Here is a 7,045-nt window from a genome sequence, read left to right as displayed (position 1 = left end):
CATAATGCAGGCAGCGGGAGCTGTACGACTGTGTGCATCATGCTGGGAAAGTGCCAACAGAAATTGCTTGGGCATTGCGGCAAGCTTAACTTAATAACTCTCCAGGGCATTTAACGGAACGGATTCTTAGAGACAAATTAATTTGCTTTTCCTTAATGCTAATTTATTCTTGTGCTGTTAGGCGCAGATCGATGTTCAGCATCTCCAAAGAATCTGTAGTTAAATACAGCACTGCAACACCATTCCTAGCTATGTGCAAGTGCAGCTGCTTGTTGAGTCAGGCCAGAGCATGGGAAGGAAATGCAGGAAGAGAAGGGCAGTCAAGGAAAATCCGCTGCCAGAGGGTCTAGAGGGTGAGCTTCCCCTACCCAAATGCAGGAAGCATCCAATATGAGCTGCTCCTCCAGGGGTCTATTGGAGTTAGTGGGACAATGTGGCACTTTCTCCTCTCATTCCAGGAAGAGATGAACACACTCCTCTCATGTGTTATTTCCTTCCACCAACACCAAAGGGACCAGTCTGCGTCTCGGATGGAGACTCATGCATTACACGTGGCTGAAGCTGGGTGCCATGAACCTCACCCTGTGCTGCTGGAAACATTGCTGTGCCAACCAGCCCAAGGACACTTGCCCCAGACTCACAAGCAACTCTCTGGACTGGGAGTAAAATGTAAGAGATTACACACAAGGCAGATGCCGAGGCTCCTGCCAAGTAAAACAAGAGGCAGCCACCAGTAACCCTGAAGTGACTGCACACCATTCTTCGAGCAGCCTGTTCAGCCTCAGCATCCACCATTGCTTCACAGCAAACCAGAGCATTTAATCAGATCCTTACCTCTGCTTTGCAAAAGGTCTGTGTGACATTTCGAAGAGGCCACAATTTAAAAAAAAACCTTTTTGTGTCTATGGAAAATAACTACCCTGGGCAAACAGACCTCACTTCATGCAGGGAAAGGCTCAGGGTCTATTTTGTTTCTGTGTGGGGTGGCTTTGCATGTGTGATTATTATATTGTGAATTATTAGATCATCTATTTTGGTCCAAAATAGCTGTAGGATGAGGAAAGAGAGCACTGGTTTTGCAGATATTTCGGAAACAGTGTTTACATGGAAATGGATTTTGGTTTATTTCTGAGTATTGGATCTCCCGGAGTGAAGTTCCTCACTATTCATAAGGAAGCCCAGCACAGAAATTTCAGAGCTGCTTCATGAAGAGAAGGGAAATCCCTTTGTTGTAGCGCAAGAGGAGCACGACCCTTAGCACAAGGAATGAGAAGTGAGCAATTTGCTGCTAATGGTCTTTTCTATTGCAGTGATGTCTTTTCCTTTAGTGCTGTAAATTGCTACCAGCCTGCAAGCACCATGGGGTCAGAGAGGAGAATTGAGCTGGGTTGTGTGCTCTGCGCAGAGAAGCAGGAAAGCCAGCCTTGTCCTGCAGTCACGGGGCAAGATTTCAGTGCCCGAGCTGCAGAGCCCTCCTATGAGCTGAGCCAGGCGCTGCTCGGCATGGGGTGTTGGCAGCCCGGACCTCTGCCAGCACAGCCCAGCACTGAAACATCTACACAAACTCATTTCTATCTCCCCATCACATTTCCAGGCTCTGAAATTTTTGTTCAGCAGACTTGAGTTTTAAGTAAAACCATTTCTCTTTTCCCCCTTCTGCCCTTATCTGCCCATGGACTGCATGACCCTTTGCTATTTCTTGAGAAGTAATTGGCAGATAAATTCCCCTGGCACCACGAGACATCTAGTAAATGCACCAGAGCGTTAAGCTGCAGATGAGCTAAGAGCTCCTGATCCTTCTCTTGCACATACACTGACACACTGGGACAGCTTGAGAGTGTTTTAGGTGGAACAGTGTTCAAATTTAGGTGAAAAACAGCATTTGGCTTGCCAAGAAGATGCTGCTGGAAAGGACGGGTAGCTGAACTGTGCCGGGAAATAAATCATCAGTGGGAAGGAATGACAATAAATACCTCTGATGCTGGAGGCTCCAGCTGATGGCTCCCAGGAGGGGCTTCGGCTGGATGGAGGCTGAAGCTTCATCCCGGCCCTCCTCATACAGGGCTGAAGGCCAGGAGGAGATGCTCCTGCTCCCTGCACAGACAGATGGTGGAGTACGACTGTGCTGTCCCCAGGCTGGACAGGTCACTCTCAAAGGACAGCGGGGCTCAGATTGCACCTTTCACCTCCCACCAGTGCTGCCCTTCTGTCACAGGATCAGTGCTGTCCCTGTTCTCACATGTTGGGCTCCTCTCTCCTCTCACTCAGCTGGGAGCAGTGCAGGGGACGTTACCCCAAAAGCAGCAGCCCCTGAGGCAAAGCCCCAAGCACTGTTCCCTCCATCCTGGGAAAGGGGCATGCTCATCCTTTTGCTACTACTAATATTTTTGAAGCAATACATCATCGCTCCAGCAGGAGACCCACCTCCCTGATTCCTCCACACACGGCCAAAGATCTGCTCCATTCATCAGCCTGAGATTTATGAGGTGCAAAGGGCTCTGGTTACCCTGCTGCCCCCTCCCTTCTCCCCATGGCTGGGTGAACGAGTTGCTGCTGGCTCCTCTGATATCAGAAGCAAAGAAAGCCCTGAGGAGAGCAAAGCCCTCATTCCACCAAACTCATTTCCCTAAATCCTTATCAGAGCAAAGATCCTTCATCATGAGACCCCTTGCACCACAAAGAAGCAAGAGGGAGACCCTATTGCCTGCAGAGGCTGAGCCTGCGTCTCACCAGCCCCTCTGCACAGCTTTGCTCATGTGAGACACTCCAGAAATAGAAAAGGGATTGAAGGTTTTAGCTATTCTGCATTCCTCCAGCCCCGGTGGCTCTGCCTGGCACTGGGTTCTGTTCTCCCATCCTCCCCCTAAATCACACTTCCCCTCGCTGTCCCTCATGTCTGGCTTTCCCATTTGTCCATTCACTACAAAATTTTGGGGGCAAGTGTGGATGTAGGAAGCCATGACTTCAGACTTACCAGGAGTTTTTGCGCCAGCAGGGCAGATTGCTGACAGACATTGGCATCCATCCATTCATGGGCTTATGGGGCTGATGCTGCACAGGGTCCCGGAGCCCTCCTGTGACTGCCTCCTCTCTGTGCACTCAGCCACAGTGCAACATTGCTCCTTTCCCCCATTTGTGTCCTGACCAGATCCACAAGCCTTTAAATCAGTGAAGAGGAACTGAGGGCGGCAGGTTAGCAAGAAAGAATTACCCCTCTCCAAGAACAGGCGCAGGGGGAGCAGGCAGCAATGCACGGTCTGGAAGACATTTGGCAGCAGCCCCGGGGGATGGAAGGCAGCACAGGGACCTGTAGAGGGCACACCGATGGAGCCCTGACTGCTGCATGGACACAGCCCAGGTGGCTTGGTGCTGACACATGGCTCCTAGAGCATCCTTGCGTTTGGGACGAGGCTTTAATGGCAGCACAACAGCACTGTCTGCAAACGGTTTCCTGCACAGTTCGAGAGAAGAAATGTGAGCTGACTGGCTGGGGAGGTTTGGGGGAGGAAAAGGCAGACGGGGCTGTCCTCCTCTTGGACACAATGAGACCTTGTAACAGATTGTGGCATTTCATTTGTGGGAAAAACAGGGAAGAAAGCGCCTTTAGTGCTGCAGTGTCCCACTTCAGTATTTTCTGAAGCCAGGGCCTGGAAGAAACACCGTGCAGAAGGGAGACCCCACAGCAGCACACAGACTCTGCAAACCGGGTTCCCGTTGGTGATGTTTTCTCCCCTTGCTGGTAGTCCTGGGGGGCCTCAGCACCACCAGCACTGTGTGCTTGCTGCAAAGGCCAGGGCAGCCCTGCGTTCCCAGAGAGCCCAGATCCTGCAGTCACCAACAGAGCGAGGCATCCCAGGCTGGAGCCTGGCTCACCTCCTCCTCCACGTCTGGGCTCTGATGGATCAGCCTTCCCCTCCAAGCTGAGCCATCCTCTAGAGAAAACACAGCCAACAGGTTATTTACAAGATGAGGTCTGAATCAGCATGTGCCTGTCATCCAGTGCAAGGCACTCACAAAGATAAACATCGATACAGTGAGCAGATAACTGTTTATTATTGCACATAATCCAGCAGAACAACCGACAGAAAACTCTGGACAGCAGTACACGGATTGTAGTACACAGCTTGCAAAATCTGTGATGAAGGTATTTTTGTGTGAGGAGTGAAACATATCTGCATCTTCGTAAGACCTGAAAAGTATAACACAATATCCTATTCGGTTTTGAAAGCACGCAAATTGAGGTAAATCTGTTATTTTGCATCTAAGAAAACGAAATCCCTAAGGGGCTACATATCTATGTGTATATCTATATCCATATCAGTGCAATACGGATATATCTGTACGTCACATAAAGCAAATCTACCTACTGTTCTCAGAATGTTAATAGGAGGAAAGCACATTACCGTGTGCACATCACATGCATAAAAAATTGGGGAGGGAGGGAGGGGGTAATCTTAACACTGTTGAAAAAGGACCCTTTGTGCTTAGTGATAAATAAAAGCCCCTCAGGTCTCTCAACGGAAATTGTCTTTGTAGCTAATAAAAGCAGCTGACGTATTGAGAGGATGAACAAGGAGAAAATGCCAAAGGCAGCAGAGCCTGGGGTTTGCAATACATTTATATTTCAGAAAAGAAAAAGAAAGAAAGAAAGAAGCAAATTGCTACTAAACTATGCTCTGTGGAAGTGTTGATGGTGCTGCACAGCTTTCTCAGGACTGGTACAGCCACATAGCTTTTAGGAAGGGATCACATTCACTTCTCCCACAGTGAACACCATGTACTTGCTACTGTGGCAACGTTCCTGAGCTGAATAAGGTTAAAAAATAAACTTGGTTCACAAAGAAAAGTACTGAATTATTCTCACTCTCTTATATCATAATTAGAGTACATAAATTCGGTGGGTTTTGCCCTGTGTCTCCAGTCAGTGTAAACTCCTGCCTGTCTGCCATTTGCCTCTGAAATCCTTTCAGAGTGACCTTTGGAGCAGACTGGCCATCTGTTTTTTTCCCTCAACTCTCATTTCCACGTTCTTCCCAGTCCCTCAGGTTTTCCCACCCAGTCCTGTGCTGTGAGACTTCAGAATACACAGAGGTGCACAACCGACTATAAATAACATTTCCGATTAACTTAAAAATAGATACAAAATACATATTGCTCTTAAAAGAAGGAAGAAACATGTCCAAGCACTCAGCCTCACACCAAACTGTAACTTCATCTGTGCTGACTTTCTAAGCTCGCACTGCTAAGGATCAGAGCAGATCACAGTGGCAACATCTCCTTCCAAAGGTCACTCTCTATCGCAGCTTTGGGAAGAACTGGTGCAAACTGTCTGGGCCTCTAGGCCTGGCACACAAGAACAACTGCTCTATTGCCCCTCTCTGCTCTACTATTGCTGAGAGGCTGGCTGCTGTGTAGTTTTGAGCCCAATACCCAAACACACTGGAGTCACTCGGATCTCTGCACCTTTCTCCTTTCAGGAATAACTTCACCTCTCCCATGACAGCCAACCTGCACGCTCTGCTAGGAAAGGCTGCCTGCTCTATTCCGGTCAAAAAGCAGCACTGGAGCCCCCTCACAGCTCAGCGCTACGAGGAGGAGGAATCTGTGGTTATACAGGGGTATTGTTCAGTAAGTACCTCCTTTTAATTGTAACTCGCACCATTTTCATAGGGGGAAAAAAAAAAAAGGGTAAAGGGGCAAATTCTGCACATTGATTTCCTTTCCCGTTACAGTGGGAAGTCACCCGCTGCAAGACGCTTTCACACAGAGCATTGCTGGTGGCAGGAGAGAGCTCGGATGGTGCCCAGTCCAGAAATGAGCACCGTCTGCACCCGCAGCACCTCTGGGCACACCGGCAGCCTCGCCCCAGCCAGCCCCTCACACCCCACCCCGCAGCCCCAACGCGGCTCATCGGCAGGCATGGGCAGGTCACACTTCACCAAGCCCAATGTCAACATGCTCCCCCCTCAGTCCTCCATACATGGAAAACGCCTCCAGATGATGGGGAAAGGAAAGGCTTTCTGCTTGTCCCTTTGGATGACACACAAGCATGGAGGCAGACGCTGTCCAGCCCCAGCCGTGGCACGGCTCTCAGGTGTCATTTTGGTTGTTGCACATTGTTGCATTTTCAGGCCATGGATGATATTCTCTGGGAAATCTCCAACATCAAGTCAACCGAGAGAATTACAAAACACATCACAGTGTGTGGATGAGACCTTCTCACTCATTTTCCTACAGCTAAAGATAAATTCCTCATCCCTGGCACGACAGGGCAGTAGATGGCTTTGGTGAGAATAATTTAAGGCAACTGCTACTTTATACAAAGAAGAGAAGGAGGTTAAGTTGTAGAAATTCTGACTTTTTCTTGGTAGATTGCAGAGGCCAGCCACAGCCTGGGAGCAGGGAGACTGAACGGAGGATCTTCAGGTACTTTTACTTAAGGTTCATGTTTGCAGTGCAACCTTGGGATCTCAAGTCCTCCTCATAGGTGTTTCCAGGTGACTGAGATTTAATCCCCACCAAGGTCCATGGTCTCAGTGAGCAGCAATGCCTGTCCCAGACACAGATGAATGGGAGAGTTAAGGGGGAGCAAAACATGCAATCAACACAGAACCATTGCTGTTTGCATAGCTTTCATCTCTGCAGGCTGAGTGGCAATTAGCACCAATGAAAGCAGTGCCCTGCAGTTTCAGCCCTGAAGACAAAAGCCTACACTGAAGTATGGGAGGAGCACCTTGCATTTTGTTCCTGTGAGGCCCAAGGGTCAGGCTCAGCCCTGATAGATTGATTTAGGAATAGTTAAGCCCAAGGTGACAGAAATCTTGTGCAAACTTACAATACATTCCTATGTCTAGAAACCCCACAGCCACAAGAAACCTCACAAGATTTTACTGCCCCAAAATTCAAATGCAAGCCCACATCCTAACTCAGGTGGAAGACTTGAGCAAGCTCCAGCTTAACTTTAGTCAGATACATGCTGCAGCTCACACTGATCTTTAGTGATTCAAGTATGTAACAACAGTGGTGGTACTGGTACTGGTGCAAA

Source organism: Tetrao urogallus, assembly GCF_951394365.1.
Source record: "Tetrao urogallus genome assembly, chromosome: 16".
Classification (NCBI taxonomy): Eukaryota; Metazoa; Chordata; class Aves; order Galliformes; family Phasianidae; genus Tetrao; species Tetrao urogallus.
Note: the sequence above shows the minus strand (reverse complement) of the source record.